Here is a 13,685-nt window from a genome sequence, read left to right as displayed (position 1 = left end):
TGATGGTACTATGAACTGCCTTGGGATGTTTTAGTACATTAACATTCTATATAAATACAAGTCATTGTTGTTGTTAAATTTTTCTGTTTGCATTCAAGATTATAAGCTTTCTTAATAGGCATTTCCTCTGCATGGCGACCCTTTTGTATTAGAAATGCACACTCTGGGGGAGATTTTTAACTTCCACCCAAAATGGGACAGGAAGTCAGCAGAGCAGTCTCATTGCCAGTCCGAAGCCAGTGTTGGGAGACTCACACCATTTTCAGGTTCGACCATGATCAGCATAATTTGGGTAACATGCAGCATGTTAAATGAGTGCGAGCGAGCACTTCATCCCCTGCGGAGGAGGTGGGAAATCCAGCAGCTGCATGGATAAACTAAGTCAGAATCCACAATGAAATGGGGAGGGGGTTGGTGGGAGAAGGGAAGGTGCACTGAGGAGGGCACCCACCTAGAGGCCAGCAGTGGATTGCAATATTTTTGTCGGGCCAGGAGAGTCATTCCTGATTCTTCTGAAGCAGCATAAATTCTCCCCATAATACTCTAGGACTTTTCTGCATCAGCCTACAGCAGTCTGTTTAAGGACCATTAGTTATGCCATTCAATACATGGTACAAATTGATGAAATGTGTGCAGCTACATTCTGCCTGTTATTACCTGAAAACTGTTAATGGGATCCTGGGACCCCCACCCCCTGAAACAACCTGATTTTCCATTACCGATGACTCATTTTTCAGGTGAGAAACTGGCAGGCAGCAGTTGAAAATTGCTTCCGTTGTTGCAGATTTTCAGTTTTGTACATCAGACCATCTGTACCTCAAGGTGAAATATCTGCTAATCAGGATAAAGTAACTCATTCTTTGCCCAACTCCATTTCAATTTGAACATGAGTATACATTTTCTTTCTCACAAAGCTGATTGAAAAGACTGTGGGAGGGGGGTGGGGGGATAGTTTTATGGGCCCTGAAAGAGCAGTTTTTGTGGCGTGTGGAGTGATTTAATTAGGCGTGAGTTGATATTTCGGTTTTCAGACAGCGGGTTTTTGTTTTGCTATTAAGTCGGCAGCGTGTTTCTGGCAACCCAGGGTTCACCCTGCTGGGTGGCGAGTTTCAGCTTTGCATGCATCTCCATAGCATGAATGCTCATTTCCCTACAATTATTTCAAATTACGTCCTACCTGCCGGATTTAGTCACCAGTGAACGGTATTACCGTGGCCTCCAGTTCACGTTCGTTTTTAACGTGCCATACACCAGTCGGCTTTGTGCAGTTGTGTCTGAGGTCATCGGCACAAGGAAGGCCAACATTGGAATGGATGTTTGGCTCCAGGCTTGGTACCAGCAAGGGCAATTCTTCTCAGGGGATGGCGGGGAAGGCATGGTGGGGTGACGGGGGATGTAGGGTGGGGTCTCAGGTGCATGGAGGAGCGGGGGAGGCTAGTAGGGCAGGATAAGGTGGGGTTATCAGGTTCATGGAGGAGCTGGGGAGGGAGGAGGGCAGACTCCATGGTGTGTAGTGGCTGCTGTTGACAATGAGGTTGGCGGCCTATGGTTGCAGGGGGTATTGGGTTGATGTGTTCTTGTCAGTGAACTGATTGTCATGAGAGGCCTAAAGGGAGGAATGCTGTCAATGTCAGAGTCCTGTGTGTCCACATCAGGGTACTGGCTGGCAGAATGTACAGTCACCGGGGCAACTGTATATCGTAAGGGGGGAAGGTTGAGACAAAGGGTTGGGCATTCAATGTCATCATAAAGAAGGGATTGGGTATCTGTAACTATATCAAGGTGGATTGCAGGAGGAGCAAGGGTGAGAGTCAGAAGTTGGATGGTGACAGGAGTAGGGACATTGGGGAGGGATGGCATGTATAAATTGATGATCCGGTGCACGGTAATGGGGGGAGGCTCAATGGTAACAGGGAAGGTTTAAGATTACATTGGGTGGGTCAAGGGCAGTGGGTGCAGGCTGGAAGGTGGCAGGGGGAGGTTGGAAGGTGGGCAATCCTGCCTAGTATCGCAGACACAGCATGTTTGCAAAGGTTTATTCAAACTACATGTGTAGTCAAGGATTGCTCGTCGATTGGGAGAAGACAAATGATGGTGGGTGGGATTTCCTGCTGCTCGCAAATGTAAGGCCAATAACAGCGATCTACTTATTACGTCCATGGTTCTGCTGATTGACCGCAGAAGGTTGTTTTGCAACACTCCGTTCATTTCAGTATTTGGAATGCTGCAAAGAAATGGGTCTTCTAAACCCAAGTTTTCTCCTAACATGGGAAGGAGAGCGTCTGCGAAGGGCTCTTTTGCCTGAACAGATGATGCCTGAAAGCCAGCAGCAGACAGGACAAGAAGGTGACACTGCTCAGAATGTTGCCATCCAGGAAATGCATTATCAAAAATGTGCAGTGGCATGTCTTCGCATCCTGAGGACAAGGTCAAATCACCTTCAGATGTCAGAGAGGTAATGTCAGAGACACCTAAGGATGTCATGTGAAATGTTCAGTTACATTTATAGGATCCTGCAACCTGACCTGCAACTGCTTAGGTTTGGTGGGAGTCCCACACCAGTTTCCCTCAAGGTTACTGCTACACTCAGTTACTTTGCTATGGGTGATTTCCAAGGATCAATGGGTGACGTGTGGCATCTCACAGTCTGTGACCCTTGGGTTCATCAAAGAGATGACCAATGCCTGTTCCATTGTACCAATTATTTCATCTACTTTGCTGTAGACGAGGACAGCCAGGCAACCAGGTCTTTGGGCTTCCACTCCATCGCTAGTTTCCCGAGGGTTCAAGGGGTGATCGAGTGCATGCGTGTCCATTCGAACTCCATGATACCAGCATGCAGCATGTGGCATTTGCAAAGGCTTTCACGATTCGAACATATAACTGCATTGAATGTAAAGGGGTGACCACAGAACTTGAAAGTGGAAGGCATGTTGGTGAATAATTGAGTGACAAATGTTGAAGGGAAAAATAGCCATCATTGCAGCCACTGAAGGCTCCTTTGTCAAGGATTAAATCACAATGGACTCTTTCATAAATCCTTTGCAAGCATCATAAGAAATAGGAACAGGAGTAGGCCATTCAGCCCCTCAAGCCTGCCCCGCCATTCAATAAGATATGGCTGATCTGTCCCAGGTCTCAACTCCTCTTTCGGGCCTGCTCTGCCTAACCCTCGACTCCCCGAGATTTCAAAAATCTATCTACCTCCTCCTTAAATACATTTAGTGACCTAGCCTTCACAACTCTCTGAGGTAGAGAATTCCAGAGATTCACCACCCTCTGAGAGAAGAAATTCCTTCGCATCTCAGTTTTAAATTTGTGACCCCTTATTCTGTAACTATATCCCCTAGTTCGAGATTCCCCACTCGTGGAAACATCTTCTCAACATCTGCCCCGTCGAGCCCCTTTAAAATTTTATATGTTTCTATAAGATCACCTCTCATTCTTCTAAACTCCAATAAATAAAGGCCTAACCTGTTCAGCCATTCTTGATATGACAGCATCTTCTTCCCAAGAATCAGCCTAGTGAACCTTTTCTGATCTGCCTCCAATGCTATTATATCCTTCTTTAAATACGGCGACCAAAACTGTACGCAGTACTCCAGGTGTGGCCTCACCAACACCCTGTACAGTTGTAAGAGGACTTCCCTCTTTTTAAACTCTAACCCCCTAGCAATAAAGGCCAAAATTCCATTTGCTTTCTTAATTACTTGCTGTACCCGCATGCTAACCTTTTGTGTTTCATGTACGACAACACCCAGATCCCTCTGTACTGCAGTATTTTGTAGTCTTTCTCCCTCTAAATAATAATCTGACTTTCTATTCTTCCTATCAAAGTGGATGACCTCACACTTTCGCACATTGAACTCCATCTGCCAAGTTTTTGCCCACTCACTTAACCTGTCTATATCCCTTTGCAGATTATTTGTGTCCTCATCACAACATGCCTTCCCACCTATTTTTGTATCGTCAGCAAATTTGGATACACTACAGTCTCTCCCTTCCTCTAAGTCATTAATATAGATAGTAAATAGTTGAGGCCCTAGGACTGATCCTTGTGGCACCCCACTAGTTACGGCTTTCAAACCTGAAAAAGACTCATTGATCCTGACTCTCTGCCTTCTGTGTGATAGCCAATCCTCAATCCATGCCAACACATTACCCCCAATACCCTGAGCTCCTATTTTGTGCAATAACTTTTTATGTGGCACCTTATCAAACACCTTCTGCAAATCCAAATACACAACATCTACTGGTTCACCTTTATCCACTCTGCTTGTTATTTCCTCAAAGAACTCTAACAAATTTGTCAAACATGATTTCACTTTCGTAAAACCATGTTGATTCTGTTTGATTGCATTATGTTTTTCTAAATGTCCTGCTATTTCTTCCTTAATAGTCGACTCAAGCATTTTCACAATGACTGATGTTAAGCTAACTGGTCTATAGTTCCCTGCTTTCTGCCTCCTTCCTTTCTTGAATAGGGGCGTCACATTAACAGTTTTCCAATCCGCTGGTACCCTACCGGAATCCAGTGAGTTTTGGTATATTATGACCAATGCCTCTACTATCTCTGCAGCCACTTCTTTTAAAACCCTTGGATGCAGGCCATCAGGTCCTGGTGACTAGTCTGCCTTTAGTCCCATCAGTTTGTCAAGCACCTTTTCCCTCATGATAGTGATTGTTACAAGTTTCTCCCTCCCATTAACACCTTGCTCATCTATTATTGTTGGGATGTTTATAGTGTCTTCCACCGTGAAGACTGATGTAAAATATTGGTTTAAATTATCTGCCATTTCTCTGTTCCCTGTTATTAATTCCCCATCCTCATCCTCCAAGGGTCCCACACTTACTTTAGCTACTCTCTTCCTTTTAATATACCCGTAGAAGCTCTTACTGCTTGTTTTTATATTTCTTGCCCACTTACTCTCATAATCAATTTTCTCCCTCTTTATTAGTTTTTTAGTCATCCGCTGCTGGTTTCTAAAAATGTCCCAGTCCTCTGACCTACCACTTGTTTTCACTGCATTGTACGCCTTTGCTTTTGATTTGATACTCTCCTTAACTTCCTTTGTTATCCACGGGTGGTTCATAGTTCTCTTCGAGTCCTTCCTTCTGACTGGAATAAATGTTTGCTGAGTGTTCTGAAATATCTGCATAAAGGTCTGCCACTGCTCATCCACTGACTCCCCCTGTAGTCTGTTTTCCCAGCCTGCTTTTGACAACTCTTTCTTCATACCTCTGTAATTGCCCTTGTTTAAGTTGAAGATGCTGGTTTGAGACCCAAGTTGCTCACCCTCAAACTGAATTTGAAATTCTACCATGTTATGATTGCTTCCCCCTAAAGGATCCTTAACTATGAGATCTCTTATTAATCCTACCTCATTACACAATACCAAATCTAAAATAGCCTGTTTCCTGGTAGGTTCTGCAATGTATTGCTCTAAGTAACAATCCTTGAGGCACTCTACAAATTCGTCTTCCATGCTACCCTTGCCAATTTGATTTGTCCAGTCTCTTTGCATATTAAAATCACCCATGATAGTTGCAGTGCCCTTCTTAAACACCTCCATTATTTCCCGATTTATATCTTGTCCGACAGAGAGGCTTCTCTTCGGGGGCTGTAGACCTCTCCCACCCGTGATTTCTTTCCCTTGCTATTCCTTATTGCCACACAAACTGATTCTACATCATGATCTATTACACCTATATCATTACTCACAACTGCACTTTAATAGCAAAGCTACCCCACCTCCTTTTCCTTTCTGCCTATTCTTCTGAAACGTTGAATATCTTTGAACATTTAGATTCCAGTCTTGGTCATCCTGCAACCACGTCTCAGTGATAGTTATCAAAACATATTCATTTATTTCTATCTGTGCCGTCAGCACATCTATCTTGTTGCAAATGCTACCTGCGTTCAGGTAAAGAGCCTTAAGCTTAGACTTTTTACCATTTTTACCTACTCTGGTTCTAATTTCTGCTGTACTCCTGTGCTTGTATTTTCTGTCCCTTCCTGTCACTCTCTGACTAATGTATGCTCCTTCACTAACCTGCACCTCTGCTCTCTCGTTACTATTCGACTTTTTAAACTTCCCTTCAATTGAACCCTCCCCCTCACTATTTAGTTTAAAGCCTTATCTACAACCCTAGTTATATGATTCGCCAGAACACTGGTCCCAGCATGGTTTCAGTCCCATACCAACGGAACAGCTCTCTCTTTCCCCAGTACTGGTGCCAGTGTCCCATGAATCGGAACAGATTTCTCCCACACCAATCTTTGAGACACACATTTACCTCTCTAATCTTATTTACCCTATGCCAGTTAGCACGTGGCTCAGGTAGTAATCCGGAGATTATTACCTTTGTGGTTCTGCTTTTTAATTTGGGGTGCCAGCCCATAGGCCTGCAAAAATCATTTTCCTTCTCATCTAGACCTAATGGAATGACTTAGGAGAGTGCATCAAAAATTAAAGGAAATAAATATATTTAAAACACTCATTCAGTTATGGACAGCCGTGCCACCTTAGTGCTCATATTTGTTTACTTTTTCTTTTCCTACCGCTACATCTAGGTGCTACCGTGACATCAGCAGCTGAGGTAGAGGCAGTCTGCTTAGTGCCCTGCCCCATTGCTCTAGATAATCATGGTGGGTGTCCTCTGGAGATATGGGGCCTTGATGGCTCCATCCTACTGTGGGTCTGCAGCACTGGTGCTTGACTATCTCCTTTGTGCTCAGCTGCTGGAGGGTCAATGTTGGGGGGAAAGGAGGAGATGCCACTTACTCTGGGGGTGTCCTGAGAGAAAGGCCCTGGGTCAGCTGGCACGAGCTCCTCCTCCATCTGTCTGCACGATGGCACCTGACTGTCTCCCTGAGGGGAAGGGGTACCTGGAGTGAGGTCTAGGTTCCTTGTCCCCCTCTCGCTTTGGCTCTGCTGCATCGAACCCATGGATAAAGCGATGGAGTGCATGTCAGATCACGTATGGCTTGAGTGCTCAACCAGAGTCACCACAGAGCTCACCAGACTCTTGATTGAAGAAGCCATAGGCTCATATGCCTGTGACATGGCAGTCGTCATGGCTTGCATGGATTCCTCCATGGTACGCGCAAAGCCACATATGACTTCAGATGTCTCTGTCATGTGTTCAACATGACTTCTTGCAGCAACAAACAGCAAATCATTATGAATCAGTAATCAAGGGGCATAGATTTAAGGTAAGGTGCAGGAGGTTTAGAGGGGATTTGAGGAAAACCATTTTTCACCCAGAGGGTGGTTGGAATCTGGGACACACTGCCTGAAGGGGTGGTGGAGGCAGGAACCCTCACAACATTTAAGGAGTATCTAGATGAGCACTTGAAACGCCATAGCATACAAGGCTGCGGGCCAAGTGCTGGAAAATGGGATTAGAATAGATAGGTGCTTGATAGCCGGCACGGACACGATGGGCCAAAGGGCCTGTTTCTGTGCTGTATGACTCTATGACTCTCTGAGCATAGGGCTGAGCAGGGGCTTGGTCCCCAGTAGTCCTCTGATTGTCAGGGGACCCGGCTGGCACATGCTCCCCCAGCTGCTGAGACGTATCTGTGTTGTTCCCATCAGATTGTGACCCTGCTTCTAATCCTAAATCCCCGTGGTCTGTGTGGGTGTATCTGCACTAATGGAGGTGGAAGAAGAGGCAGGTGATGATGCACCGTCTGGGGCCTTGGGATCTTCCCCCCAGGGACAGATTGCGGACCCTCTTGGCGTTCCGTCGCTCGAGTGCGGGCACCTGCAGTGGAGACACAAAAAGAGGAACATTCAGCATAAGTTCAACGTGAATGCGACATTTTCACTCACATTCCTGCTGTGTTAACATATGGGCTGTTAGACTATAGTTGACACTTCATCCCTATGCCTGGTGGATCCTGCCTAGCCATCAGCCACAGATTTCGATCCCTCCTTTCTCACTTTCTGTACTGCCTCTTCCTCAGCTGATGTCAGGACTTTAATGTCAGGCACTCCACCTGTCCTTGCCCGCTCTCTCTGATTATTTTTCCTGCAGCAGACAGTGCAAATTTAATGACATGTCAAAATGATACAGAACACGTATTGTTTACATGCATCAACTTAACTCATTCTGGAGTGGCTTTCACACCATCGATCCAATCATATGCAAAAGCCAGATGTCAGGATTATGCAAAATAATTTGGTGTGTGTCACCAAGGCTGATCAAGCATTCAAATGTATGCCTTGTCTACCCACTGACAAACACACATGGAGCCAAGGTGACAGAATTAATTACAGCTTTAGTGAAAACGCTTATCCTCGCCAATCTGAGCAGGCCATTTAGACGTTTGCGACACTGCACCCATGTGCATCATGTCACCCCATGGGTCAACACCTCCTCTGCCACCTCCATCCAGGCCTCGTTGGTCAGGCAGGAGGGTCTTCTAATGCCATCTGCAGGAAAGAGGACCTCCTGCCTTTCCCTGATGGCCTGGAGGTGAATCTGCAGGGAGGCATCACTGAACCGTAGGGATGTACCCTGCCTAGTGCCTGACATATGTCCTTTATGCAGAAAAGAAAAATATTATGGCGGGGGGAGTGGTGGTGTTACTGTGAAAGCTGAGAATTCATGAAAAGCTGGTGCTATTTACTTTTTGGGTTCTATTGGCCGCGATCAACAGAGAATAGCGATGGCTGCTCATCCTTGAGGCTTGCAACACAGAAACATTTATAGACGTATGTATCATGGTGCTTCTGAGAGTGACGGTGGGATCCACCAATGAAAGTCCATCTCTGCCGCATGATTGCATGTTTCTCCCATGATTGTCGCTGCACCTTTAATTTGCATGTAAAATTGCTTGCAAAATGTGCAAAAGGTTGGAAGCAGTAATGACGTGCATTTCCATTTCCACTGTCGGAAACACCACGGGACTCATAAAATCCTGGCCTAGGTCTAGATTCCCTAAAGTTTAGAAAAATGAGAGGTAATCTCATTGAATCATATAAAATTCTTAAGGGGCTTGACAGGGTAGATTCTGGCAGGATGTTTCCCCTGACTGGGGAGTCGAGATCTAGGGGTTACAGTCTCAGAATAAGGGGTTCGACATTTAGGACTGAAATGGGGAGAAATTTCTTTACTCAAAGGGTTGTGAATCTTTGGCATTCTCTACCCCAAAGAGCTGTGCATGCTCAATCATTGAGTATATTTAAGAAAGAGATGGATAGACTTTTGGGTATTAAGGAATCAAAGGAAATGGGGATAGTGCGGGAAGATTAAGTTGAGATAGAAGATCAGCCATGATCTTATTGAATCGTGGAGCAGGCTTGTGGGGTCGAATGACCTACTCCTGCCCCTATTTATTACGTTCTTAAAAGAAAATTTCACCAAATATATTATTTCTATTATTTGTTTCAAGAAGCATACAGTAGTTTTGGCTTTCATACTGACCAATAAAATATATCTGTGTTTATATTGATCTTCACCCAAGGACATAATAAAATCAATATGAAATGCAATTTAACGGCAATAAAAATTTAAATATTACTGCTCAATTTGCAGAAATGAATTTGATATTGCATATTTTCCAACTCAGAAATTCTTTATTCTCTTGGACAATATTTTATAATAGTCTCCCAGGAAAGTCAGGGGAGCATTATTCTGCACTAAACTGTGTTCAGCCTGACCTAGGAATGCTTAATATTGAAGCTAACGGGAGGAATCGGTTGTCCACCATATTTACGAAAATTGTAAATGGGTTTATAACAAAGGGGTTTATGATTTTGTTACACATAACACTAAGGGAAGTCATCCTCCTAAGTAACTGAAAGTGGCCCATTCTCCAGCATTAATGCCTTGATGATGACATTTGCAAAATAATATAAATTGTAGAATATTGTGCTGTTGCTGACAGGCTAGTGTTAATATATAATATCGGAATAAACTGATAACCTATAAAATAAGACTTCCTCATGTTTATATGTAATAATCTTTCTTCATAACTACATGTATGTTAGCATTATTGTGTAACTAGCAGAACATATGCAGTATACTTAACAAATTCCACCATTGCATCCACCTTTCCCATGCTATCCCCATTGTTACGCCAATGTGCTTTGTTTGTTGAATGATAATTTTCTTAATTTATTGAATGTAGATATGAATTTATTTTTTTTAAGACATTTTAAAAAGACCAGCTAAAAGGATGACTTTGCTGGCAGCTTAAGATGGCTACCTAATTTGCTACACTGTATCCTACACTGCAATGTTTGTGAGGAGGGAGACGAAATGTCTGCTCATACCCCAGCAAGAACCAAGACCCAAGAAGTTTAAAAGAGCTATCTGTTCTTTTTAGCAAGAGAGGAATAACTGCAATCTGCTCTGTTTGAATGACTAAGTGACTGTCATGTGATAAGCCCCTCCCCATCTGTGTTTTTAAGCTGGTGTTTTCTGTGCAGCAAAGGAGAAGCAACTGGACTCTGACACATGCAGACCCTAAGGGGGGAGGTCTCTCTATCTCTCCATTCCAGCTTGTTGACTGACCACTTCTGCACACTCTGGCTACAATCAGAAACCCCGTTGGAGAAAATCATCTGCATTGCTGTCTCCAAGAGACCCTCCGAACCAGTCATCTACCTCTTCAAACTAAAAGCTTCAGGAGCACCAAATTCAGCTAGAAGCCACCTAACACCACAGACTGTATACCCTTTTTTATGGACTCTAACTCAACCAATCTCTCTTACCCCACTCTGTAACCTATTTGTGTGTGTGTGTAAATCTGCAGTGTGTGTGTGTGAGTGAAAGTTGGTGTGTTGTTTATTATTTTTATTAGTTCGGTTTAGGTACAATAAAGTCAACCTCTTTGTTAACTCAAGAAAACCTGTCTGTTTGGTTCTTGTTATGATCATAGCAAGTAAGTAATCAAGCACCTACTGAATTGGCCAGTACATCCACTTTAAGAAAGACTTAAACCTTTTGTGGTCAAACAAGAAGGGAAAAGAGGGAAGCCCTTCAACCCCTTCTCACTTGACCCAAAGACAAATGAAAATTGGAAGCCGGAAACCAAATTGATCCCTAGCAATAATTTAAAAACTTCAATCCAGGTCTTCTTGTGGTTTTCAGTGCCAGAGTACTAAAAAGTCCACATTCAAGGCCTCTCTGTTACCTCCTCAAAAAACTCCAGCAAGTTAGATTAGATTAGATTAGAGATACAGCACTGAAACAGGCCCTTCGGCCCACCGAGTCTGTGCCGACCATCAACCACCCATTTATACTAATCCTACACTAATCCCATATTCCTACCAAACATCCCCACCTGTCCCTATATTTCCCTACCACCTACCTATACTAGTGACAATTTATAATGGCCAATTTACCTACCAACCTGCAAGTCTTTTGGCTTGTGGGAGGAAACCGGAGCACCTGGAGAAAACCCACGCAGACACAGGGAGAACTTGCAAACTCCACACAGGCAGTACCCAGAATTGAACCCGGGTCCCTGCAGCTGTGAGGCTGCAGTGCTAACCACTGTGCCACTGTGCCGCCCTTAAGTTAGTTAAACATGATTTTCATACACATGCTGGTGTTCCTTAATTAACTCACATTTGTCCCTAATTATTTTTTTCAGAAGTGTTCCCACCATCGAAGTTAAACTGACTGGCCTGTAGTTGCTGGGCTTATCTTTGCAGACTTTTTTGAAGAAGGGTGTAACATTTGCAATTCTCCAGTCCTCTGGCACCACCCCCGAGTCTAAGGAAGACTGAAAAATTATGGCCAGTGCCTCTACGATTTCCACCCTCACTTCCCTCAGTATCCTTGGATTCTTCTCATCCGGCCCTGGTGCTTTATCCACTTTAAGTACAGACAGCCTATTTAATGCTTCCTCTTTATCAATTTTAAACCCCTCCAGTGTCCAACTTACCTCCTCTTTCAACATTGCCTGGGTTTCATCTTCTTCCTTGGTAAAGACAGATGCAAAATATTCATTTAATACCTCAGCTAAGCCCTCTGCCTTCATGTGTAAATCCCCTTTCTGCTCCCTAATCAGCCCCACTCCTCCTTTTATCACCCTTTTGCTATTTATATGCCTAAAGAAAACTTTGGGATTTCCTTTAATGCTAGCTGCCAGTCTCTTTGCATGCTCCCTCTTTGCTTTCCTTATTTGCTTTTTCACTTCCCCTTTGGACCTTCTATATTCAGCCTGGTTCTCAATGGTATTTTCAATCTGGCATCTGTCATAAGCACACTTTTTCTTCTTTATCTTAATCTCCACCTCTTTTGTCATCCAGGGAGCTCTGGATTTGTTTGCCCTACTTTTCCCCTTCGAGGGAACAAACCTTGACTGTGCCTAAACTATCTCTCCTTTTTTTATTTCTTGTGGACTTGTGTTCTTGTTCTTCTTCGAAGGTAGCCTATTGTTCATCTACTGGTTTTCCTGCCAGCTTTTGACTCCAATTTATTTGCCCCAGCTCCATTCTGACCCCATTGCAGTTGGCTTTCCCCCAGTTAATTCTTACCCTGGATTGTTCTTCGTCCTTTTCCATACTCAGGCTAAACCTTATGATACAATGATCACTATCCCCTAAATGCTCTCCTACTGATACTTGATCCACTTGGCTCACCTCATTCCCAAGAACCAGTGCCTCCTTTCTCATTGGGCTAGCAACTTACTGTTGTAGAAAATTTTCCTGAACACACTCGAGGAACTCTTGCCCCTCACTGCCCTTTACACTACTTCTCAGTCTGTGTTTGGATAATTAAAGTCCCCCTTTATAGCTGCCCTATAATTTTTGCACCTCTCTGTAATTTCCTTGCAAATTTGTTCCTCCATGTCCTTCCCACTAGCTGGTGGTCTATAGACAACACTGAGCAATATAACTGCACCTTTTTTGTTCCTTTGCTCTAGCCAAATTGATTCTGTCCTCGACCCCTCTGGGACATCCTTTTTCTCCAGCACTGCAATGCTCTCCTTAATCAATACTGCCACCCCTCCTCCTTTTTTCACTTTCCTTTCTTTCCTGAACACCTTGTATCCAGGAATATTTAACACCCAGTCCTGCCCTTCTTTGAGCCAGGTCTCTGTTATAGCCACATCATATTTCCACATGGCAATCTGCACCTGTACCTCACCCGTCTTATTAACCACACTCTGTGCATTCACATACATGCACATTAACCCTGATACAGGCCTTATTACTTTCTCCCTTACTCTGACCCCACCTATTCCCTATTCTCGTGCTATCTATCTCCCCCAGTATTCTGTGCACCTTGGTATTCCTCTCTAATACTTGCTCCTGGTTCCCACACCACAGACAAGTTACCAGTTTTGCTTCTCTCCAATCTTAGCTCCCTCTTAGGTTCCCATCCCCCTGACAATTTAGTTTAAATCCTCCTCAACGGCACTAGCAAATCTCCCTGCGAGGATATTCAACCCAGTCCTGCTAAGAGGCAACCCATCCATCTTGTACAGGTCCTACCTGCCCCAGAATCGGTCCCAATATCTCAAAAATCTGATGCCTTCCCTCCTACACCATTTCTCCAGCCACGTGTTCAATCGTTCAATTCTCCTATTCCTGTGCTCACTTGCACGTGGGACTGGGAGTAATCCTGAGATTACTGCTTTTGAGGTCCTGCTTTTTAATCTCCTTCCTAGCTCCCTAAAATCTGCTGGAATAGATCACATTGCCAGGCTCCTGCCCGGC

At 44.2% G+C, this 13,685-nt stretch overlaps 1 protein-coding gene across 3 annotated transcripts in view; it reads left to right on the top strand.

The window, feature by feature from the left end:
- dnah6 (dynein, axonemal, heavy chain 6) overlaps positions 1–13,685 on the top strand; it is a 554,194-nt gene that overhangs the window by 444,703 nt on the left and 95,806 nt on the right. The gene's annotated exons all lie outside the window — the stretch shown is intronic.

This window comes from Heterodontus francisci, chromosome 4 (genome assembly GCF_036365525.1).
Source record: "Heterodontus francisci isolate sHetFra1 chromosome 4, sHetFra1.hap1, whole genome shotgun sequence".
Lineage (NCBI taxonomy): Eukaryota > Metazoa > Chordata > Chondrichthyes > Heterodontiformes > Heterodontidae > Heterodontus > Heterodontus francisci.
The sequence above is the reverse complement of the archived record's forward strand: the minus strand, read 5'-3'. Positions and strand labels throughout refer to the sequence as shown.